The sequence below is a fragment of the Eleutherodactylus coqui genome, chromosome 5, assembly GCF_035609145.1.
Source record: "Eleutherodactylus coqui strain aEleCoq1 chromosome 5, aEleCoq1.hap1, whole genome shotgun sequence".
NCBI lineage: Eukaryota > Metazoa > Chordata > Amphibia > Anura > Eleutherodactylidae > Eleutherodactylus > Eleutherodactylus coqui.
Window position 1 is genome coordinate 38,151,102 of NC_089841.1, and position 26,370 is coordinate 38,177,471.

Here is a 26,370-nt window from a genome sequence, read left to right on the forward strand (position 1 = left end):
TGGCAAACTACGGCTAGCTGAGAGTAGCTGCAGATGGACTAGCTAGTAGCAGACAGAACCAGAACAGACTGAGTAAAAGGCACACTAGAAAGAGATAGACTAGCAACTAGTACTGACTGACAGACACAGGCAGAACTGACTAGTGGCTAACCAAACCAATAACTGGCAGTGAGCTCAGGTCACTGCCAGCCTTATAAATGAAGGACTCCGCCCCGGGGTGGAGAGTGGGAGGAGCCAGCTTCCCTACTACTGCACAAGAGAGGTGGAGGAGTGCAGGCGGCGCCCTACGGGCGGACACGCCCACGCCGCCGCACACCAGCCGTTCCACGTCGTCGGAGGGCCCCGACGTCAGGGCTCCAGGACGCCGGAGCCGACGCCGGGGTGGCGCGCGCTGACCACAGGACCCTGCGCCGCCCTGCATGGTAACATCCAGACCTTCAAACACCTAGCCCTCTGCACAGAGGCTTGCCGTGAGGGGATGCTGTGTGGAACAGTTGGTGGATTATTTGCTCTGGCCCTGCTTCTCCTGCTAACCACCCCACTGCCTCTTCTAACCTGTTCTGCTGCTGGTCTTGGCTCCCGCTTTGAAGCCCTGTCTTCAGTAGGCTTAGCAACTATGTCTCATCCTCATCATCCACAAAAAGCTCTTGACAGTAATTCGAAGTCCACCACCCTCATCACCCTTAGTCTGTGAAAGTTGCAAATTTTGGGCATCGGTCATGACAAACTCCTAACGTGGCTGTGGAACCTTTTTTTCCGACTCAGGGCAGGGACCCAAGAAGAGTTCTTGGGTGTATGCCTGTTCATAATCTCTCTTTTTCCTGGAGTGACCAGGCTAGGAAGAAGGAGGAGTAGCCTGAGGATTCAGAAGTGCAGGGCCTTGGGTGGCGTGAGTGGACTGTGTGGAAGACTGGGTGTTGGATAAAGTACTGGAGGCGTTATCCACTATCCACGTCAGCACCTGATAGCACTGTCGTGCTTTTAATAATGCTCCACCACGCGGACCTGCAAAATGTGAGATAAAAGCTGAGGAGGGGAGATACACAGCGCTCTACTAATCCCTCAGCAGCAGGCACTATTTCACCCCACCCAGGATCTCGGCCTCTGCACACACCCTCATTTGGATGCCCGCGTCCACGTCCTCAACCTCGACCTTTACCCCTAGTCTTCATCATGTAGGATAGAGCAGGGCCAGAAAAAATTAAACCACTGTATACTGCTGATACCTAGGGCTAATTCACAGCCCACAGAGACTAGTAGATTTGAGAGGCTCTGAGCGGGGCCAGAAAAAATTAAATCTATTTATCCCACTGATACCAATGGCTAATTCACTGCCCACAGAGACTGGTAGCTACAGTATGCTCCAGCACAGCACCAACACACGGGTATATAGCATACGCTTTGAGCCCCCCCAAAAAATAAAAATAAAAGAAATGATAGGAGTTTTGTAAACTCCTATGTACTCTGTGTACACCCTGGCAGTACACTGCATGAAACCTCTAACAGTGGGCAGAATACAGCTGGGATTCTTGAATAAAAATTGGGCGCACTACTGTTCCCAGTCAGCCGAAATGCTGATGCACACAATGAGAGTAGGACTGTTGCACTCTTGTAGTCAGGATCCCTGCCTAACCGCAACCTAATCCCCACCCTAACACTTTCCCTATCTCAGCAGCATCTCTATCCCTAAACTCTGCCAGCATGTGTCTGAGGTGAGCCGCGGGCGGCAACAGTTTAAGTACTTGGCGGTCACCTGATCCTGCCAGCCACTCACTGCTGTAGACGTGCAGAGGGTTGGCACATCACAGCAGGAAGTGGTAAAGCCTTGCAAGCATCTCGAGTAGTCTAATACTCGATCGAGAGTCAAGCTTGGACGAGTGTGCTCGCTCATCTCTATTTATAGCCCCCTTACATTGGGGTGTCACAACATCATTGGACAATTTACACCAAATATTAAACAAATTCTTTTTTTGAATGAAGTGATGGGTAAGGTGCCGACTGTGGGGCCTTTCTAAAAGTGGCATAATGGTGTGCAGTGATTTTAATATGACTCTTGATTTGGTGATTAGTGATTTGGACAACACATGTATCAGTAATAGATGCAGCCCCTCACCTGGAGAGTGGCTGCAAGATGAGACATTGTATGACACTTTCTAGCACAAAAATGCCCCATTGCACAAATTTTCTTTCTACTTGGCCCATCACAGATCTTTTTCCAGAATAGATTTGTGCCCGGTCAATAGATCCTTACTACCAAATGTGTCAGCCTCCAAGCTGGGTACTGAAACTTTGACCACACACCCTGCATCACTTCGTTTTTTTTCGGAACTTTCCAATCGCCCCCTAGGACTTGGAGAATGAACACCTTCTTATAAAAAATTAAATAATACAGGGAAATTACAGTGGAGGAGTTGAAGAATTATTTTGTTGGAATGTCACTCCAGGGTAAAACCCTACGTGGGTCTGGTTGGCACACAAGTCCTACATGAGAGGCATTTTTATTAAACTTGGGGCTAGATACGGGAGGGGAAAGACAATAGAAATTGACAACCTTATTAACAAACTTCAAATAGTAGAAAAGGGCTTGAGAAGGAGTCCTTCAGATCTAGAACCATGAACAGCTTTTAAAACTTAAAGGGGTTGTCCCGTGCCGAAACGGGTTTTTTGTTTTTTCAATAGCCACCCCGTTCGGCGCGAGACAAACCCGATGCAGGGGTTTACACAAAAAACAGGATAGTGTTTACCTGAATCCCCGCGCTCCGGTGACTTCTTACTTACCTGGTGAAGATGGCCGCCGGGATCTTCACCCTCGGTGGACCGCAGGGCTTCTGTGCGGTCCATTGCCGATTCCAGCCTCCTGATTGGCTGGAATCGGCACGTGACGGGGCGGAGCTACGAGGAGCCGCTCTCCGGCACGAGCGGCCCCATTCAGAAAAGAAGAAGACCGGACTGCGCAAGCGCGTCTAATCTGGCGATTAGACGCTGAAAATTAGACGGCACCATGGAGACGGGGACGCCAGCAACGGAACAGGTAAGTGAATAACTTCTGTATGGCTCATATTTAATGCACAATGTACATTACAAAGTGCATTAATATGGCCATACAGAAGTGTATACCCCAACTTTGTTTCGCGGGACAACCCCTTTAAGAGAAAACTTGCATTCATTCCTCTTCAGTGATTATGACAGAGAATTAACGAAGACCAAAGCAAATGTATATTGAACTGTGGGTAAGCCATCTAAACTTTCAGCTTGGCATGCTAAAAAAAAAGAGGCCAAAACTAAGACTCCCTTCGTACAGGACTCTGGGGGGCAAGGTTTTAAAATAACCCGCCCTGAGCAAATAGCAGAAACCTTCAGGGCCTATTACCATAAACTTTATCATTTAAAATATGATTCCGGTGTTTCACATCCAACTTTAGAAACATTGAGGATTGTTAACGTTAGATCCCCCTCTCGACCTTCCCTGCAGAAGACAATGAAATACTGGAAACCCCTTTTTCTTTATCGAAATTGGAAACAGTAATAAAAACTTTAATACCCTTGAAAGCCCCAAGACCCTACGGGTTCGCCAGTGAATATTTTAAATTTTTCATAGAGCATCTTTCTTCGCACTGTAGTAGAGTGAGAGGTAAAGTGTGGGACAGAAGGTACATATCACGAAGACTACTAGCATCTGTGATGTAAATCGGGTCCGTCCCTCACTCCAGCACTCAGTTCCACCTGGCCCAGACAGGTGAGGTGCATAAATGGGTGCAGGTTGCAGTGTGAAGGTGAGTTCAGAGCTGCCTGGTGTGAGAGGCACAAGCTGCAAGTGGCAGAACTGCAGACCTCACCACACGCGGCCACAAAGGTTTGCTGGGCCATTGCCACGCTTAGTTAAAAAGGACTTTTGGTGTTTTTGCTTTGCTGGACGGTTGACGTGGAAAAGGCCGTTTCATTCCTGTTTTCTGTTATCTGGAGATTCCCAGTGCATTTATGTTACGTTCAGCCAGTGAATAAAAGAAACCCGGCCAGTATTCTGGTTGTGGCCTGAAGTGTGCTCCCCTGCACTGCTACAACACCTACTGGAACCATTACCTTCAGCAGCACGGGACGGGTCTCGCCCAGATTAGCTTTTGCAAGCTACTATTGTAACTCTGCTGAAACCTGGCAAAGATCCTAGCTCCCCGGTAATTTCCATCCAGTTTCCTTATTAAACACGGACACTAAAATCTATGCCAAAATAATCCCTAATTGCCTACTCAATATCCTCCCCAAGGTCATACGCTCCGACCAAGTAGGATTTATGAAAGAGACAATCTTAGCACACGCAGGGTTAGAAATGGGATTCACAATGTAGAACAGTTCCATACCCTTACAATAATTTAAGCATTGGATGTCCACAAGGCTTTCAATAGAGTCCACTGGGACTTTGCTATTACGGCTCTCAAAAAGTTCAGTTTGGGAGGAAATGCAATTAGGAAAATGAAAGCACTTTACACCAACCCAACAGCAGAGTACCAGTTGAAGGGACTTTATCGGGCCATTCAATATCTCTAATGGCGTAAGACAGGGCTGCCCTTTATCCCCGCTTCTCATCATCCATGCTATCGAACCTCTGGCAGAACTGGTCCGTATCAACTCAAATGTGCAAGGAAACAACGCTGGCTTCATGCCAACTAGCTGGCCCCGCCAGAGCCGCGCCTGCCTCCTGGTTCTTCAGGTTCAACGTCCCCACTCGTAATGGTCGCAGATGAGGGCTTTGGCCGGAGAACCCATGTTTTGCGGCCATTTCCCCACAGAAGATTAGACACCAGGCGCCGAGTCTTTAATTACCGACTCATGAGCTCTCGGTGTTTCATTGAATGTGCCTTTGGAATTTTTACCAGCAAATGGCGAGTTTTCCTTGGGCACAAATCATATGGAACCCGAAGCCGCGGGCGCGGTGATTAAAGCCACTGCGGTTCGGCATCATTAGTGCTGGATCAATGATGTGGTTTGACGCCTGGGAATGATCTACTGTCAGCCACCTCAACAGTTGCAGGCATTGATCCAAACCAAACGAATACGCCTGCTATGTCACTACTTCGGGTTAGAGACCTGTTCGCGGACTACGTCATGACACCTCAGGGAGAAGTTCCATGGCAGATGGCCTCTATGCATGAAGCCTGAAGTTTAGGAGTTTCTAAACCGGGCTTTGATAATTTTTTGTTTGTTTTTTTTTTAAATTAGGGACTCGAAAGAAAATGAGGCCCCTTGATGCGTGCTGCAGGCTTATATAATATGATCAGCAGCAAATGACAGGATGACGGAAAATCACAAAGCATTTCCACTCATGTATATAAGGCTTTGATTTCATATAATGTATACGGTGAGCAAAGCTGTGTATATAATGTGTACGGTGTAGCAGAGCCGTGTATATAATGTATACGGTGTAGTAGAGCTGTGTATATAATGTGTACGGTGTAGCAGAGCTGTGTATATAATGTGTACGGTGTAGCAGAGCTGTGTATATAATGTGTACGGTGTAGCAGAGCTGTGTATGTAATGTGTACGGTGTAGTAGAGCTGTGTATATAATGTGTACGGTGTAACAAAGCTGTGTATATAATGTGTACAGTGTAGCAGAGCCGTGTATATAATGTGTACGGTGTAGCAGAGCCGTGTATATAATGTGTACGGTGTAGCGGAGCCGTGTATATAATGTGTACGGCGTAGCAGAGCCGTGTATATAATGTGTACGGCGTAGCAGAGATGTGTATATAAAGTGTACGGCGTAGCAGAGATGTGTATATAATGTGTACGGCGTAGCAGAGCTGTGTATATAATGTGTACGGCGTAGCAGAGCCGTGTATATAATGTGTACGGCGTAGCAGAGCCGTGTATATAATGTGTACGGCGTAGCAGAGCCGTGTATATAATGTGTACGGCGTAGCAGAGCCGTGTATATAATGTGTACGGCGTAGCAGAGCCGTGTATATAATGTGTACGGCGTAGCAGAGCCGTGTATATAATGTGTACGGCGTAGCAGAGCCGTGTATATAATGTGTACGGCGTAGCAGAGCCGTGTATATAATGTGTACGGCGTAGCAGAGCCGTGTATATAATGTGTACGGCGTAGCAGAGCCGTGTATATAATGTGTACGGCGTAGCAGAGCCGTGTATATAATGTGTACGGCGTAGCAGAGCCGTGTATATAATGTGTACGGCGTAGCAGAGCCGTGTATATAATGTGTACGGCGTAGCAGAGCCGTGTATATAATGTGTACGGCGTAGCAGAGCCGTGTATATAATGTGTACGGCGTAGCAGAGCCGTGTATATAATGTGTACGGCGTAGCAGAGATGTGTATATAAAGTGTACGGCGTAGCAGAGATGTGTATATAATGTGTACGGTGTAGCAGAGCTGTGTATATAATGTGTACGGCGTAGCAGAGCCGTGTATATAATGTGTACGGCGTAGCAGAGCCGTGTATATAATGTGTACGGCGTAGCAGAGCCGTGTATATAATGTGTACGGCGTAGCAGAGCCGTGTATATAATGTGTACGGCGTAGCAGAGCCGTGTATATAATGTGTACGGCGTAGCAGAGCCGTGTATATAATGTGTACGGCGTAGCAGAGCCGTGTATATAATGTGTACGGCGTAGCAGAGCCGTGTATATAATGTGTACGGCGTAGCAGAGCCGTGTATATAATGTGTACGGCGTAGCAGAGCCGTGTATATAATGTGTACGGCGTAGCAGAGCCGTGTATATAATGTGTACGGCGTAGCAGAGCCGTGTATATAATGTGTACGGCGTAGCAGAGCCGTGTATATAATGTGTACGGCGTAGCAGAGCCGTGTATATAATGTGTACGGCGTAGCAGAGCCGTGTATATAATGTGTACGGCGTAGCAGAGCCGTGTATATAATGTGTACGGTGTAGCAGAGCTGTGTATGTAATGTGTACAGTGTAGCAGAGCTGTGTATGTAATGTGTACGGTGTAGCAGAGCTGTGTATGTAATGTGTACGGTGTAGTAGAGCTGTGTATGTAATGTGTAGTCCGGTAAGTTGTATACAGCAGGTCGCAGAAGGTTTTCTCCTCATGAAGGGTCACTTCTCTCTTAGTAACTCATAAAGCGCTCAGCAGAGTCCCGTGTACACTGATCACCCCCTGGTCATGTGATCCCTGGCTCCTCCCACACGTGACTGATCACATGATGGTGACATCATCACAGGTCCTTGAAGCTGCTGTGGGCTCTGCAGGTGGAGGTATGTGTGTCCCTCATGGTAGGTCATTATTAACCCTTCACTCCCTGTGTGAGATAGGCTCCCATAGGCACCACATGATTGCTGGGTGACCAATGGGGTGACAGATAGAGCCTCTCCCTCTTTTATCTGCCACGGTCCATATAGCGCAGCATCCAAAGTGTTAAATGACTGGGATCTGAGATCTCGGCCATTAGTATGGGGGGTCATCTGTACAATACAGCTTCCAGCCAGAAGGGACGGTGCGGAAATAGATCCTGGGAGCGACCATTACTACAGGGAACAACATGGCGGCTTACTGGAGCTATATAGCTTCCCGGGGCCAACTATTACAGCGCAGGGAGGAGCGGGACATACTATTATGGTGCTGGGTGGAGCGGTACATACTATTATGGGGCGGGGTGGAGCGGTACATACTATTATGGGGCGGGGTGGAGCGGTACATACTATTATGGGGCGGGGTGGAGCGGTACATACTATTATGGGGCAGGGTGGAGCGGTACATACTATTATGGGGCAGGGTGGAGGGGTACACACTATTATGGGGCAGGGTGGAGCGGTACACACTATTATGGGGCAGGGAGGAGCGGGACATACTATTATGGGGCAGGGTGGAGTGGTACATACTATTATGGGGCAGGGTGGAGGGGTACACACTATTATGGGGCAGGGTGGAGCGGTACATACTATTATGGGGCATGGTGGAGCGGGACATACTATTATGAGGCAAGGTAGAGCGGTACATACTATTATGGGGCAGGGTGGAGCGGGACATACTATTATGGTGCAGGGTGGAGCGGTACATACTATTATGGGGCAGGGTGGAGCGGTACATACTATTATGGGGGAGGGTGGAGGGGTACATACTATTATGGGGCAGGGCGGAGCTGTACATAGTATTATGGGGCAGGGTGGAGGGGTACATACTATTATGGGGCAGGGTGGAGGGGTACATACTATTATGGGGCAGGGTGGAGGGGTACATACTATTATGGGGCAGGGTGGAGGGGTACATACTATTATGGGGCAGGGTGGAGGGGTACATACTATTATGGGGCAGGGTGGAGGGGTACATACTATTATGGGGCAGGGTAGAGCGGTACATACTATTATGGGGCAGGGTAGAGCGGTACATACTATTATGGGGCAGGGTAGAGCGGTACATACTATTATGGTGCAGGGTGGAGCGGGACATACTATTATGGGGCAGGGTAGAGCTGTACATACTATTATGGGGCAGGGTAGAGCGGTACATACTATTATGGTGCAGGGTAGAGCGGTACATACTATTATGGGGCAGGGTGGAGCGGTACATACTATTATGGTGCAGGGTGGAGCGGTACATACTATTATGGTGCAGGGTGGAGTGGTACATACTATTATGGGGCAGGGTGGAGTGGTACATACTATTATGGGGCAGGGTGGAGTGGTACATACTATTATGGGGCAGGGTAGAGCAGTACATACTATTATGGGGCAGGGTGGAGCGGTATATACTATTATGGGGCAGGGTGGAGTGGTACATACTATTATTGGGCAGGCGGGAGCGGTACATACTATTATGGGGCAGGCGGGAGCGGTACATACTATTATGGGGCAGGGTGCAGCGGTACATACTATTATGGGGCAGGATGGCTAACGTCTCAGTTTTCCCTTATCTTGAGGTTTTGATTTCCCATTCTCACATTGGCTCTTCTGCTTCTTTTTCAGTTTTTTTCAATATATGCCACGGTCCATATAGCGCAGCATCCAAAGTGTTAAATGACTGGGATCTGAGTTCTTGCCGATCTCGGCCATTAGTATGGGGGGGTCATCTGTACAATACAGCTTCCAGCCAGAAGGGACGGTGCGGGAATAGTTACTGGGAGCGACCATTACTACAGGGAACAACATGGCGGCTTACGGGAGCTATATAGCTTCCCGGGACATACTATTACGGGCCAGGGGGGTGCGGAACATACTATTATGGTGCAGGGAGGAACGGGACATACTATTATGGGGCAGGGTGGAGCGGTACATACTATTATGGGGCAGGGTGTAGGGGTACATTCTATTATGGTGCAGAGTGGAGGGGTACATACTATTATGGGGCAGGGTGGAGTGGTACATGCTATTGTGGGGCAGGGTGGAGTGGTACATACTATTATGGTGCAGGTTGGAGGGGTACATACTATTATGGGGCAGGGTGGAGCTGTACATACTATTATGGGGCAGGGTGGAGGGGTACATACTATTATGGGGCAGGGTGGAGGGGTACATACTATTATGGGGCAGGGTGGAGGGGTACATACTATTATGGGGCAGGGTAGAGCGGTACATACTATTATGGGGCAGGGTAGAGCGGTACATACTATTATGGGGCAGGGTAGAGCGGTACATACTATTATGGTGCAGGGTAGAGCGGTACATACTATTATGGGGCAGGGTAGAGCTGTACATACTATTATGGGGCAGGGTAGAGCTGTACATACTATTATGGGGCAGGGTAGAGCGGTACATACTATTATGGTGCAGGGTAGAGCGGTACATACTATTATGGGGCAGGGTGGAGCGGTACATACTATTATGGTGCAGGGTGGAGCGGTACATACTATTATGGTGCAGGGTGGAGTGGTACATACTATTATGGGGCAGGGTGGAGTGGTACATACTATTATGGGGCAGGGTGGAGTGGTACATGCTATTGTGGGGCAGGATGGAGTGGTACATACTATTGTGGGGCAGGGTGGAGCGGTACATATTATTACGGTGCAGAGTGGAGCAGTACATACTATTATGGGGCAGGGTGGAGCGGTACATACTATTATGGGGCAGGGTGGAGTGGTACATACTATTATGGTGCAGGGTGGTGCACTACATACTATTATGGGGCAGGGTGGAGGGGTACATACTATTATGGTGCAGGGTGGAGCGGTACATACTATTATGGGGCGGGTTGGAGCTGTACATACTATTGTGGGGCAGGGTGGAGCTGTACGTGCTATTGTGGGGCAGGGTGGAGCTGTACGTGCCATTGTGGGGCAGGGTGGAGCGGTACGTGCCATTGTGGGGCAGGGTGGAGCGGTACGTGCCATTGTGGGGCAGGGTGGAGCGGTACGTGCCATTGTGGGGCAGGGTGGAGCGGTACGTGCCATTGTGGGGCAGGGTGGAGCGGTACGTGCCATTGTGGGGCAGGGTGGAGCGGTACGTGCCATTGTGGGGCAGGGTGGAGCGGTACGTGCCATTGTGGGGCAGGGTGGAGCGGTACGTGCCATTGTGGGGCAGGGTGGAGGGGTACGTGCCATTGTGGGGCAGGGTGGAGGGGTACGTGCCGTTGTGGGGCAGGGTGGAGGGGTACGTGCCGTTGTGGGGCAGGGTGGAGGGGTACGTGCCGTTGTGGGGCAGGGTGGAGGGGTACGTGCCGTTGTGGGGCAGGGTGGAGGGGTACGTGCCGTTGTGGGGCAGGGTGGAGGGGTACGTGCCGTTGTGGGGCAGGGTGGAGCCGTACGTGCCGTTGTGGGGCAGGGTGGAGCCGTACGTGCCGTTGTGGGGCAGGGTGGAGCCGTACGTGCCGTTGTGGGGCAGGGTGGAGCCGTACGTGCCGTTGTGGGGCAGGGTGGAGCCGTACGTGCCGTTGTGGGGCAGGGTGGAGCCGTACGTGCCGTTGTGGGGCAGGGTGGAGCCGTACGTGCCGTTGTGGGGCAGGGTGGAGCCGTACGTGCCGTTGTGGGGCAGGGTGGAGCCGTACGTGCCGTTGTGGGGCAGGGTGGAGCCGTACGTGCCGTTGTGGGGCAGGGTGGAGCCGTACGTGCCGTTGTGGGGCAGGGTGGAGCCGTACGTGCCGTTGTGTGGCAGGGTGGAGCCGTACGTGCCGTTGTGGGGCAGGGTGGAGCCGTACGTGCCGTTGTGGGGCAGGGTGGAGAGGTACGTGCCGTTGTGGGGCAGGGTGGAGCCGTACGTGCTATTGTGGGGAAGGTTGGAGCCGTACGTGCTATTGTGGGGCAGGGTGGAGCCGTACGTGCTATTGTGGGGCAGGGTGGAGCCGTACGTGCTATTGTGGGGCAGGGTGGAGCCGTACGTGCTATTGTGGGGCAGGGTGGAGCCGTACGTGCTATTGTGGGGCAGGGTGGAGCCATACGTGCTATTGTGGGGCAGGGTGGAACGGTACATACTATTATGGGGCAGAATGGCTAACGTCTCAGTTTTCCCTTATCTTGAGGTTTTGATTTCCCATTCTCACATTGGCTCTTCTGCTTCTTTTTCAGGTTTTTTCAATATATGAACATCTTTAGATATCTTCTATAAAAAAGAATTTTCCTGATTCACTCATCAAGGATGAAAGAAGACACAAACATGATGGCCGAGAGTGTATTAATTCTCACCCGGGAAATAATCTTCCAGCTTACTGGAGAGGTGAGAGATTCTGATGATGTCACATTACTTCATTCTTATCTATGTAATAACAGATGATATTACTGGAGAGGTGAGAGATTCTGATGATGTCACCTTATATCATTATCATCTGTGGTAATAACAGATAATGTCACTGGAGAGGTGATGGACTCTGGAAATGTCTGTAGTGATATTTATTACTGTGTCCCTAAATACAGGATTACTCAGTAGTGAAGAAGACCTCTAGTGATGACTGTCGGACCCCTGTGTATGATGGATGGGGGAGAACCCCGAGTCCAATCACGGGGCCCCCACCTCACTCCCTGATACATGAGGACATCAATGTACAGAAGATTCTAGAACTCACCAACAAGATGATTGAGCTGCTGACTGGAGAGGTGACGCTGCAGGGAATGCTGGGACATTATACAGTAACAGCACTGGAGGCTTCTGGGTAATGACTGTATATTATGTTGTCAGGTTCCTATAAGGTGTCAGGATGTCGCTGTCTATTTCTCGTTGGAGGAGTGGGAGTATTTAGAAGGACACAAGGATCTGTACAAGGAGGCCATGATGGAGACCCTCCAGCCGCTCCCATCACCAGGTAATAGACAGGACTAAATACACGGGGACTTTGTTATCTGTATGTAAAGAATGACTTCAGTGTCTGTCTGTGTTTCCTGCAGTTCCATCCAGTAAGAGAAGCCTACCAGAGAGATGTCCCTGTCCTCTTCTTCTACAGGACCGTCAGGTAGATGGAGATGTCCCTCTGATCTGTAGAAGGCTGTGAAGCTCTTGTCTTCAGTATTATTAGATGTCACATGACTTCTCCAACCGTCTGCTGACTTTTACAATATTTGTCTCACAGATTTTGTATCAGGATGAAGATCTGACTAATATTGATGATACAGTAACAATTGTGACAGTCAAACAGGAGTTTGAAGAGGAGATTCCTACAGGTAACCGCCCAGGTGAGTAGTAACCACTAAATACAGCAGAGAGGAGTCACAGATTCTCCTCGGTCAGCGGCTGCAGATATGTTATTCTGTGGTCTGTGGGATTATCGGTGATGACAGATCCTGCAGTCCGGGCCCCGTCCTCCCAACTGGTTCATCCTGTAAGCCTGTTAGTGGCAGTAGATATCTGACACTGGCAATGGTCGGCTCTGCTGCAGCTAGAAACACCATAAAAAGAGCAAAAACCACCCAAATGGCTGTTCATGTCGGTTATTTTTAGTGTCTCTCAAACTACTAACGACCACTTGTCCGTCATTCCGCGTGTGATGTGTGAGTTACATGCAGAACCGGACAGCACCTGTGATGTCAGTTATTACAGGCTCTTAGCTCTGCCCCCTGTTCACATGATGGTGATGTCATCACAGGTCCTTTAACCTCCTTCTGCAGTGAATGAGGAAATATGGGCAGACTAAAGCCCCCGCAAAACGCTGCTACCTCAGTTGCTATGGATACAGCAGTATATTCAGTGTGGCAGTTTGTAGCTGGTTGTGAGACAGGTGGACCCCTGTGTGGAGACTCCAATAAATGACACCTACATAAATGTCCACATACATAGCTGGCGGTGCATAATGACCAATAACATTGAAGCATAGTCCTTCACCGCTATCTTCACAACTCCTGAACGTGATATCATGTCATTTCTAGTGCTAATGCCGCCAACATCAGTCCAGCCCTCCTCTAATCGTCAACTGTTGTCTAGCGTTGAAATAAACCATTGCTGTCGTTCGTGCACACGTCCCCAGAAAGGGTTCAACGCCGCCGTAAAGCTAATGCAGCTTACATAATACAGCGACAAGCCACGATGTCACCGCAGCCACCAGCTGAAGTTCGAAAAACACATGCAGCTCCCATGCAAAAGCAATGTAGCAGAGTTGTGTGTGTGACATGCATGTAATAGAGCTGTGTGTGTGTGATATGTCGTGTGAAAATGACATCTGACAGAAAAAAGAGAAAGGATCACAGGATCTCAGGGTACCCATAATACCTTGCAAACAGCTCTCCCAGCCAATCAGGAGGCAATATAGGGCTGAGGTCAGAGCCACTAGAAAAGGATCATCCAAATTGAATGAAAAGCTTGGTTGTTTGGAGAAACCGTGTCTTGATTCATTCAAATAACGTACCATAAGACATGACTTCACAAAGACCGCGTGTCAAACCCACACGGGTTCTTGATCACCTTAATAGACACGCCATACACTTCCTTCTTAAATAAAAATTTACATAAATTAAAAACAATGAACACCTGATAGTTAACCCTTGGAGCGCTTCCTAACTATATCAATAGGAAAAAAACCTTATAATAGCATTAATGGGGGTTTAAAGCTTGTTATCATTCTAATGCAGAAATATGATATATAACACCATATGAAGAAGAATATATTTTACTATACTTATTAATACACATTTAATATTATGCACATAAATACAAACACATTTGTTTCTTCAGTTTAGTTTATGCTTATACTATTATTGATATTGACACTAAAAATATTTTTATTTATTTATATTAATTCAGTTCATATGGTTAGCATCGATTTAATACTACAGCAAGCCTAGATAGTATATTGTGAGCACTGCAGTCTGATTTCCTTATTTAATAGGCAACTACAGAAGTGAATGTGTGCTGAAGACAGTAGAATTACATGAACTAGTGTGGAATAATCAAATTATTGGAGATTAGCGAGCATGCTCGTCCGAACCGGGTAAGCTCTGCCTTGGTTGTAGCTCCCCTGCACTATATCTCCCTTGCATCTCACTAGCAGAGGCAGGTTACAGCCTACCAACACAGCACCATGTCCGACTCCAAAACCCAAGAGTCTGGACTGGGACCAGCCAGGGCAACGCTCTACGCTAGCTCTTTCTGTAATACAAAATTTGCATGCGGACAGGTTGAGCCATGTTGTGATCACTGTATTCTTCCAAGGCAGGCGCCCGTACAACCTAATACAGACTCCCCGCCCATCCAGCCCTCACTCTTGGCCGAACAAGAGTGGGCCCGCTCCCTGGCGCAAGCAGTTTCAAACTTTACCCTCACTTCCAGCGCTATTTTGGACAGGCTGGACTGAGTGTCTGTCCCTGCCCCAGTTGTGTCCGGTGGAGATGACACTGTCAGGAGAGATCCCTCTCACACTAGGCCGCGGAAGCGTGTTAGACGATCCGGCTCACAGGACTCCTCTAGGTCTCAGACATCACCGATCCGTGCAGATTTTCCTGGAGCTGCCTCTCTGACTAACATTCCCTTTGTAGGCCTGTGGCTCTTTGGAGCCAGGTTGGACAAGATTATTTCGGAAGCCACGGGGGAAAAGAGTTTGCACCTGCTGCAGAACCGCTGTAGACAACAGACGGCCCCACGACTAACCAGTTTCCAATTTCGCTCTTTTTCTTGGCATAGTCCCCGCAGATCGGAGAATAAGAGGAACACCCAGGAGCAGGACCAGAAGAGAAAACCGTCATTCAAGACTAGGCCGGTGTGGCGCACAAGGGCTCAATCCGCCAAGACCACTCACACTAAGTCGTCCGCATGAAGGCCAGCCCCCACCCACTGCGACCAGGGTGGGAGGATGACTTTACTGATTCAGCAGGGTTTGGCTGGACAGGGCTCTGACGCCTGGGTACGGGAAGTTATTTCAGAGGGCTACGTGATAGAGTTCACAGACCATCCGCCCGACCATTTCTTCAGCTCCAGGATACCAAGATCGTCAGAAAAAGCCACCGCACTTTTACAAGCAGTCCACAAGCTAGTGGCTCAAGGAGTTATAGTGCGGGTTCCTTCTTCGCAGTGGTTCAAAGGTTTTTATTCAAACCTATTCGTTGTCCCGAAGAAGGATGGATCCGTTAGGCCGTTCCTGGACCTGAAGAGGCTGAAGCACTAAGTGAAGGTGCGTCGATTTCGCATGGAATCAATACGGGCAGTAATCGCGTCAATGGAATCGGGGAAGTTCTTGTCGTCAATCGACATCAAGGATGCGTACCTTCACATCCCCATCCATCCGGCACACAAGAGATTCCTTCGGTTCACGGTTCAAGCCGAACACTTTCAGTTTACAGCTCTTCCATTCGGCCTGGCGACAGCTCCCCGGCTTTTTACAAAGATTCTGGCAGCAGTGATGTCCCTCCTCCATTCCAGTGGAATAGTCGCAATTCCATATCTGGATTACATTATGAGGGAGGCCCCGACGGGGCAGGCCAACATAGAGAGTCTTCACATTACGATGGACGCACTAACCGGGTTCAGCTGGATCATCAACTGACTCACCATCGCAAAGCATGAAATTCATAGGGCTTTGCTTCAACATGGCCCAGAATCAGGTATTGCTTCCAGCAACAAAACAACTTCTTCTCCAGAAGCAGGTTCGCTCCTTGCGCACACATCGCTCAGTGACTATCCGCCACTGTATGAGGGTGCTGGGACTGATAGTATCGGCTTTCAAGGTAGTCCCATTCACTCAGTTTCACTCCCGACCCCTTCGATGGGCTATCTTGTCGAGACAGGGCACTGTAGAAACAGCACTCCCTACATTGGTGTCTGGACTCACCCCAGATCTATCGCAGCCGATCTTTTCTACCCCTCCAGTGGCATATTTTTATTACAGATGCCAGCCTCTCCGGCTGGGAGCGTACCCTACGGAACCTGGTGGCCCAGGGAACCTGGACCAGTCGGGAAGTCTTACTATCAATCAACGTACTGGAACTTCGGGCCATATTCCGGTCACTGCAACACTCTCTCCATCTGATGGGTCACCCAGTCCGGGTCCAGACGGACAACGCGACAGCTGTCGCGCATGTAAATCATCAGGACGAAACCTGCAGCAAAAGGATCTTGGCCTGGGCCAAAGAACATGTTCCCACACTGTCGGCAGTACATATCCCCGGGGTAGACAATTGGATAGCCAATTATCTTAGCAGAGAAATGGTCGATCCAGGCGAGTGGGAACTACACCCCTAAGTCTTTCAAGAGATTTGCAAGCGGTGGGGACAGCCAGATGTCGATCTAATGTCATCCAGATTCAACCGCAAGCTTCCGACCTTCGTGGCCAGGTCGAAGGACCCCTGAGCACGAGCCAGGGACACCCTGGTTACTCCGTGGACAGAGTTCCATTTTTCTAATGTATTCCCACTTATTCCCAGAATACTCAAGAGAATCAGGAGGGAAGGACTTGCGGTAATTCTCATAGCTCCGGACTAACCTCGACGGACGTGGTACGCAGAACTCGTCGACCTAGTGGAAGACGCACCATGGTGGCTTCCTCTGCGGGAGGACCTTCTCTTACAGGGACCCTCTTCCACCACAGTTTATCCACGCTATGTTTGACGGCATGGCGATTGAAGCCGCGGTCTTGAGAGCTCAGGGATTTTCGGAACCAGTGATCCGGACCATGATCCACGCCAGAAAGCCGTCCTCCTCAAAGGTGTACTACCGAGTGTGGAAGGGCTTCCTCCTATGGTGCGAACAACGGGGCATCCAACCTATGCGATTTTCGTTGTCTCGCCTCCTGTCATTCCTTCAGGACGGACCTTTATCAGCGGCCATTGGCAGCTAGGTCAGCGGTACGCACCTTCCTGCAGGGAGTCGCACATGCCGCACCACCATTCCGATCCCCGGTACCACCCTAGGACTTGAACCTGGTACTCGACGCATTGCAGTCTCAGCCCTTCAAGCCGCTGAGGGAGGTTCCGGCGCAAATGTTGATCTGGAAGGTGGCTCTACTAGTAGCAGTTACCTCCATTTGCCGAGTATCGGAGATTGCAGCACTGTCGGCAAGGCCTCCATTCACAGTGTTCCACCAGGATAAGGTGGTATTACGCCCTATCCCTATGTTTCTTCCCAAGGTGGTGTCAGATTTCCACCTCAACAAGGATATCGTGTTGCCGTCTTTCTGCCCTTCCGCGGTCCATCCCAGAGAAAGGACTCTACACAGGTTGGACATGGTACGAGCCCTATGGATTTACCTGGAGCGGACAGCGTCGTTCTGACAATCTGACTCCTTGTTTATCATTTCTGACGGCCCGAGATGTGGTCTGGTGGCCTCCAAGTTGGTCATATCTCGCTGGATACGTTTGGCAGTGGTAGATGCTTACCGATCCAAGGACAAGACACCACCATTTCGGGTAACGGCGCAATCTGCGAGGGCAGTGGGAGCTTCATGGTCCTTACACAATGGGGCGGCTACTTGGACGTCCTTGCATACCTTTTTGAAGTTCTATGGAGTTCATACGTTAGCCTCAGCGGACGCTGCTCTGGGTCGAAGAGTCTTAGAGATGGCTATTTACTAACCACATGTGCTCATAATTCTCAACCCCCCCAGGGGGGCTGCTCTATAACGTCCCACGGTCGTGGCTGTGTCCCCCAATGACACGAGCGAGAAAAGAGGATTTTTGGTACTTACCGTAATATCTCTTTCTTGTCTCGTTCATTGGGGGACACAGCACCCACCCAGATTACATTATAGGTTACATCCTGTTTGGAACCTTGGTTCTGGTAAGTTGCACATGGTGCCTGTTTTCTTTTTTAAATTCGTTTTATTTATTAATGATAAGCAGTCTGCGAGACACATGATAGAAAAGGTTTGTACAGTACATATGAACGTAAATAGAAACATATTCGTGATTTCAAAGGTAAACATCAAGCTTGTTACTGTGTCTCCCAAACTGTCCGTCTGTAACTTTATTAACAGTAAACATTTTCGAACTTTTATAAACCGTAAGTTGAGCCTTGCTCTTCCTTATTTGGGTCTTAGTGGTTACAGGTCTTCCAGGCACTTGTCAATGGGGGGGGGGGGGATGTTAAGGGGTGGGGAGGGGGAGGGAGGGGGTTAACGTGTATTAGGTTTAAATTTCAGTTGGTACTCAAGGTAGAGTAAGAATTTAGCCAGGCTCCCCATACTTTTTGGAATTTAGCCGGGCATCCTATGTGTTGGTATATGATTTTTTCATACGAGGTTACAGTGTTTACGTTGTGAATCCAATGTAGGATCGAAGGGGGTTCTGTTGCCATCCATTTCATAGCTATTTCTTTGCGGGCCAGGAATAGTGTCTTCTGTAGGAAGACCCGAGTATGGAATGGCCACTCATCCTCCTCCAGTAAATCAAATAGCGCCACCTTGGGGTCTAGTTCAATGGATAATGGGGGTTGTAACAGCGAGTTTACAAGATTTATTACTTCTGACCAGAACTCCCTAACGTGCCGACACTTCCAGATCAAGTGCCAGAAGTCCGCCCTTGGTTGGCGGCATCTCTGGCATGAATCCGAGGTCGTATTGCGCATTTTGTGTAGTCGATTGGGAGTGAGGTAGGCTTGATGTATAATGTATAGCTGGATTAGCTTGTTATTTACAGCTGGTGATACTGACAGGTGGGACTCAGAAATATCCTGCCATTCCTCAGGTGTAAGGGAAGCAATGGCAAGTTTCCATTTATCATATGCTGGGGGGGGGGGGGGGTTAGGATCTATTTTGGCTGAGAGGAGGTGTGTGTATAGAGCTGATATTAGGCCTTTGGGTCCTTGGGATTTGAGAATTCCTATTGTGGGGAATTTGGATATGCGGGCCGAAGGGGGGGGGAATTGGGAGTTTAGTGCATGTCTTAACTGAAAGAATCTGAACAGTTGGAGGCGTGAGGCCTGTAGTCTATCTCGCAGTTGTGTAAAAGTGGGGAGGATTCCGTCTATATATATATCTTTTATTGTTTGTACTCCTTGGGCGATCCAGTATTGTGGGTCTGGGACGGTCTGTAGTGCGGTAAGACCAGGATTGTTCCAGAGAGGGAGCTCTGGTATTACACCTTGGTAGCTCTGCAGAGTCTTTATTTCTTTCCAAACGCTAAGAGCCAGTTTATGGAGTGGGATTAGTTCGGTGGCTTTGGTGCATTCTGGAAATTCTAAAAAGTTCAGGAGATTTTGTCCTGTTACTTGTTTAGCTAGTTGTTTGTCTGCTGTGGGTAGTTCTTTTCCCAAGATCCAGGCTCTGATGTTTCGCAGTTGCCCTGCTAGGTAATAAAGCCGGAGGTCCGGTAGGGCCATTCCGGCTTGCTCTTTGGGTCTTTGTAGGATTGATAGACTCAGCTTAGAGCGGGAGGAATTCCAGATAAATGTTATCATTAGGGAATTTAGGGACTTAAAGAGGCGCTTGGGGACATTCACTGGCATGTGCTGTAGTATGTATAGGCATTTGGGTTGGACGACCATTTTGATGAGATTTATGCGTCCGGCTACAGATAATGGTAGTTTAGCCCATCGCTTTAGTTTGTGTTTTATATTTTCTAAGAGTGGGTTTATGTTGTCTGCTATTGCATTATTATGGTCGTGCGACATGATCATTCCCAAATATTTGAATGTTGAGACTGGTTTTAGTCCGTATCTTGCGACGCAGGGGTCGTTTTTTGGGTTGGCCTCTGTATAGAGGATTGTTGACTTGGACCAATTAACATGTAGTCCGGAAAAGTGGGAGAATCTGTCTATGTGTGTCATGGCTTGGGCAAAGGAGTCTGATGGGTTCGATAAGAATAGGATTGTATCATCTGCGTATAGTCCCAGTTTGCTTTCGAGGTCTGACCATTTAATGCCGGTTACATTAGGGGCACTTCTTAGTCGGATCGCCAGTGCTTCTATGGCTATGGCAAACAAGGCCGGGGATAGAGGGCATCCCTGACGGGTGCCTCTTGCCAGATGGAAATCCGCCGAAGGGACACCATTAACGACCACATTTGCAGTCGGGGATTTGTATATAGTTTTAACCCATTGTTGAAACTTGGGTCCGAATCCGAAACGGATCAAACAGGCCTCCAGAAAGGCCCATTCCACAGAGTCAAAGGCTTTTGCCATGTCGAGTGAGACCAGAGCCCAGGGCATGTTATATTGTTTACCTAACTGGATAGCTGTTTGGACCCTGCGGATGTTAATGGTTGTAGACTTCCCGGGCATGAAGCCCGTTTGGTCAGGGTGTATTATGGATAGGATCACCTGGTTCAGTCTAGTGGCCAGAATTTTCGTTAGGATTTTGTAATCCACATTCACCAGTGATATGGGTCGATAAGATCCACAGTCTGTGGGATCTTTCCCAGGTTTCAGGATGACTACGATGGATGCTTTATAGAATGAGGCTGGGAGTGTTTTGTCTAGTTGCGCTTGAGTTAGCACCTCAAGAAGTTGTGGGCCTAGTTGCTCGTGGTATTTGCGATATATCTCTATGGGAAGACCATCGGGTCCTGGTGATTTGTTAAGGGCCATATCTTGGGTTATTAGCTGGATCTCTTCCAGAGTGAAGGGGGCTTCCAGGAGATTGACCTGCTCTTCAGAGAGGGTAGGGAAGTCTAGATCGTTCAGATAAGCCAAGACATCTGTTACCGTATTATTAGAGGTGGAGGTGTATAAGTGAGCATAGAATTCTTTAAAGCAATTGGTGATGGATAAGGCGTCAGTGAACTCTGTTCCTTGCTGGTTTTTGATCTTAAGGATCGTGTTTGTTTGGTTTTCCCTCTTGATGAGGTTAGCGAGTAGGTGGCTGGATTGGTTCCCTAACTCAAAGTAATGTTGTTTGGAGAAAAATAGTTGACGTTTAGCTTTGGCATGTATTTGGTGCTTATAGAGTCGGGATAGGCTGAGCCAGGCTACTTTGTTGGCGTCTGTGGGGGCTGATATATATGCTTTCTCAGCCTCTAGGGTTTGGTTTTCCATCTCCCTGTCGGCCTGGGATGTCGTTTTTTTAATGTGTGAGATGGCTGATTTGAGGAATCCTCTAATATAGGCCTTGAGCGTGTCCCATTTCAGGGCGGGGTGGGTGTTGTCCTTGTGGGCGTCTAGGAATAAGGAGATGTGGAAGGGCATCTGGTCGTCCGATCCAATAAGTTTGAGCCAGAATGGGTGCAGTTTCCATGTGGGCCTTATTTTAATTTGTGGGAATTTTAGGGTTAGCAGTATGGGGCTGTGGTCTGATATGCCTCTCGGACAGTGTGTTATACTTGCGAGATGTATTGCCAGTTCTATGGAGCTAAATATGTAGTCTATTCTTGTCAGTGCGTTGTATCCCGGTGAGTGGCAAGTGTATTCCTGTGTCTCGGGGTGGCATAGTCGCCAGAGGTCGACCCATCCGACGCTTTCGATTAATTGTCTCAAAGGGGAGTTTGAGGTGGGGGTGGGATTAGAGGATGTGTAGAATTTGTCTTTGATAGGGTCCATTATCATGTTAAAATCCCCTAGACACATCACCTCCGCTGATGGATAGTGATGTGCAAACGCAATAGCAGCCTGCAAGATATGGAGATTATTGTGGGGCGGATTGTATATGGATAAGATGACATATGGTTTGGAGTCGATTTCTCCGTATATAAATATGTACCTTCCTTCGGGGTCCCTGCGAGTGGTGATTGGGTTCCAGCGCACTGATTTGTGAATTAGCACCGAGACGCCCCTAGAGGAGGAGGTGTGAAAGGAATGGGAAGTCCACTGGATCCATGGTTTTGACATGGTGTCTGCTTTATCTTTGACAAGATGGGTCTCTTGTAAGCTAATGATGTGCGGGTTTAGTTGTTTGATATATGTAAATACCGTCCTTCGTTTGAGTGCTGTGCCAAGCCCTCGGACGTTCCAGCTAAGGCATTTTAGGGACGCCATTGTTTACATGGGCGTAAGATTTAGTCTTTTGTCTGTGATCTTGGGATGGGGGGGGGTTGGTATTGATGTGTGTAAGGGGGGGAATTGTGTTAGCGCCTGCTTGTGCAAGACATTGTTGAAGAGCAAAAACATAACAATTCAAAACATTGAACATTGACATCTCACTAAAATTATATCGCGGATATCAAAGAAACCAGCAAAACAGAAAGGTTGGGGAGAGGGGAAGGAAGGGGGGGAAGAGGGGAAGGAGGGGGAGAATAAGAAAAAAGAAAAAGACAAAGAAGAAAACAAGAAAACAATTTAGCTACGATCTGATTAGAAGTAGCAGATGTTCTGTCTTTTTTAGGGGAAGACTTCTGTTGGCCTTTTAGAGGCTTGCGGCTGACCGCTGGGCTCCAACCATAACTTTAGCGGTATCCCGGTTGTGTTGCACACAGTCTATGCGTCAAAGGAATGTCGGGCGTGTGGGTCACAAGAAGATTTAAAGTCCCATAAGCTAGTGTTGTGGGGACGTTCATCCTTTTGGTGTTTCAGGGTGCATATCTAGCCACTCCAAGGCCTCTGTGGGAGATTGGAGGAAGATCGCCCTTCCCTGGGCTACGATTCGTAGGCGGGCGGGGTATGCCATTGAGTAGGGAATCTGTCTCTCTTTGAATTTTCGCTTCGCCTCTGTAAAGGTGGCTCTTTGTTTTTGTAGCTCAGCAGAGAAGTCAGGAAATATGGAAATCGTTGTGTTGTTATACTTCAGCGGGCCTTTAATTCTGGCTTGGCGTAGTGCAGCGTCTCGGTCCCTGCAATTTAGGATCCTTATTAGAAAGGGGCGCGGGGGGGCTCCCGGCTGTGGCGGTTTTGCAGGGACTCGATGGGCTCTTTCTACTGTAAAGTTGGTAGAGAAGGTGTCGTCTCCTAGTAGCGTTTTTAGCCAGGTTTCGGCGAATGTTTCTATATGGGAACCCTCTGATTTTTCAGGTAAGCCTATTATGCGTAAGTTGTTACGACGCGAGCGATTCTCCAGATCGTCTGTTTTGGATTGGCAGAATTCTATAGCTCTTGTTGCCTTTTTGACCGCCGTGGTTAATGGACGCAGTGAGTCTTCTGCGTTGGAGACACGCTCTTCCATTTCCCGCATTCTATCGCGCATATTGTGTAAGTCCTGTCGTAGTAGGGAGACGTCAGATTTAATCTCTTCTATTTTATTAGTAAGAGAAGATTTACAGGTGTTGATTGCGTCTAGGAGTTGGCGCATGGTAGGTTCTGCGCTTTGCCCTGTTTCGGTTTCAGGCTCTTTCGCCTGTGTGGGTCGCGTTGCACGCGGGGTGTGATCAGGGGTTTCAGAGCGAGAAAATTCCTTTAGTTTTTCGGTGGCAGAGCCACCTTTCGCGCGTGTACTCATATTAGAATTTGTTGGGTTGGTGTAGCGGGTTATGCGAATTGTCGTTATAGTATAGACTGTGTCAGTATTTGCTTGTAGAGATCAGGGGTCTGTATCTTTGCGTTGCCGTGGGTTACCACACAAAGAGTATTCAGTTGGCTAAATCTTGATAGCGCCCAATTGATTCTAGCCTAGGTCTGGTCGCGGTGGAAGAGGGTGGGGGAGTTGCGCCAGTCAGATATGGCGGTCGCCGACCGCAGGATATTACAGTCTACAGGGAATAGAGTATTCCGGTTGTGTTATAGTCCGCCTGGACTGCGCTTACGTTTGTGAGGAGTCTATTCAGTCCTGAGTGTTGTCCCCCAGCCCCTTGTGAGCAACTTACAGTTTTTTGTTGCCGACTCCGCAGGTCCGGTTCCGGAAATGGGTTGTTCTTCAGGGGTTAATCCTCCGGTGGTGTAGTTCGGTGGAGCGGACCGGAACCGCATCGAGCCGCAGAAGCTGATCAGGCTGGGACCGTCGGGTCCGCCGGCGCCGGGAGGAAGGTGCGCCGCTTTAAATTTGTGGTGCCTGAATTAAGTCGGCGTGCGGCAGAGGCGTTACAGTGTAGTGGCTCTGGCGAGGTACGGACTCCGGCGGGCTCCGCGGCAGCAGCACGGGCACAGGGGACGTCCCCCGTCGCTTCCAAGGAGGCGGTCGCCCTGCGGCGGCTCGGTCCCACCTCGGGAGCGATCAGAGGTAGGCGCTCAGCAGCGGGGAGCGGGCGGCGAGTCACGACCTCCGCGGCCGGCTGCGGGCAGGTGATATCGGGACGGTCGGCGCCGGCAGCTCCTCTATGTCCTCTGCGGCTTTAGTCCGGGTCCGGATGCGGCGCGAGCGGAGCGCCTCGCTCCTCCAGGTAAGCTTCGTCTGTTGCGGCGGGGGGGTTGCCCTCACCCGGCCCGCGATGCGCGCCGATCTCCGCAGCCCGGGAACAGCGCAGAGGGGCTCCGGTGAGATTGGAGCGGTGCGGCCGGTTCCGAGCGCCAGCGGGGTCTCCCGCCGGGTGGTAGGTGAGGAGAGATGGTCCGTTAGGGCTCCGGGTCAGTCAGGCGGCAGGTTAGGTTAATAGGGATGGCTGCAGACGAAGCGCGGGAAAACTTGCGGGGTGCTGGTGCCGTCTCCCACTCGCGGCTCTGTTACGGGAGTTAAAGGGCTGCCATCGTTCTCAAACTCGGTCCAGGTTGTCTCCAAGGGTCAGGGAGCCCATTGGTACCGTTTGGGTTGCTCAGGTACTGGTCAGGCCAGGATTTTGGACGGATCTTGCTATCCCCTCTGGGGAGCACCTCTTAGTTGCGACCTTCCATGCTGGTCGCAGCTGGTGCCTGTTTTCTTGTTATTTCAGATCCTGCAGGGCTGCTCCTACTGCTGGCATGCAAACTGATAAGCCTGATGTCGGCAGAAGGGGATATAGCTAGCAGGAGGAGTTAACACTTTTTGTGCTTAGTGTCGCCTCTAATGGCAGTAGCTATACTCACAGTCTTGGCTGTGTCCCCCAATGAACAAGACGAAAAAGAGATTTTATGGTAAGTACCAAAAATTCTCTTTTTATACTCCTTAACCCCTTAACCCCTTCTCGCTCCAGGACATACATTCATATCCTGGAGCGTCGGGGTATGTATGAAGAGAGGTCGCAGGGCGACCCCTCTTCATACAACGCCGGCGTCAGCTGTTTATTACAGCTGACACCCGTGGGCAACAGCTGCAATCGGCCGCGAGGCCAATTGCGGCTATTAACCCTTTAAATGCTGCTGTCAATTCTGACAGCGGCATTTAAATCCCCCGAAAGATGTTCGGGGGTCCCGTATGCCCCCCACCCGCAGTGCAATCGGGGAAGCCATGCAGGTGTCATGGCAGCTGGGGGACTTCTGAAAAGCCCCAGGGCTGCCTTGGGAGACTGCCTATCAAGACATCCCCGTGGGGTGGCTTGATAGACTGCCTTTGAAATCGCAGTATGACGTAATGCCATAGCATTACGTCATACTGCAGGAGTGATCAAAGCATCGCATGTTGTTGTCCCCCAGGGGGCTTAAAAAAAAGTGAAAGTGAGATCAATAAAGTTTTAATAATTGTAAAAACAAAAGTAATAAAAGTTTAAATCACCCCCCTTTTGCTAGATCTCTAATTAAAAAAATCTAAATAATAAAAAAATACATATTTGGTATCACCGGGTCCGTAAAAGTCTGATCTATCAAAGTAGCACATTATTACCCCACACGGTGAACGTTGTCTGAAAAAAAAAAACCCAGCCAGAAATGCACTGTTTCAGTTGCCCTGCAATAAAAGCGATCAAAATGTCATGTGTATTCCAAATTGGTACTTACAGAAACTATAGGAGATCCTGCAAAAATTAAAATTTCGCTCAATTACGTCGACGGGAAGATGAAAATGTTATTGTGCGGAGAAGATGGCGGCAGAAAATAACTTAAAAAAATTAAATGTCTTTAAAAAAAAAGAGAAGTACGTAAAAAAAAACAACTCATCGCAGTAATTGTACTAACCCATAGAATAAAGAGAATAAAGTTATCATGTCATGTTTGTTGCAGTTTATGCGCTGTAGAAACAAGATGCACCGAAAGAGGGTGGAATGTCGTTATTTTTTTTTTTTTTCATTTTACTACACTTAAAATTTTTTACATTTTTCCAGTACATTATATAGTAAATAGCACCATTGAAAAATACAACTCATTCCGCAAAAAACAAGCCCTCATACCGCTACATCGATGGATAAAT

At 49.0% G+C, this 26,370-nt stretch overlaps 1 pseudogene; it reads left to right on the forward strand.

Annotated features, from left to right (window-relative positions):
- Positions 1-7,211: 7,211 nt before the first annotated feature.
- The window catches only part of LOC136629107 (zinc finger protein 665-like), a 53,963-nt pseudogene continuing 34,804 nt past the window's right edge, over positions 7,212-26,370 (forward strand).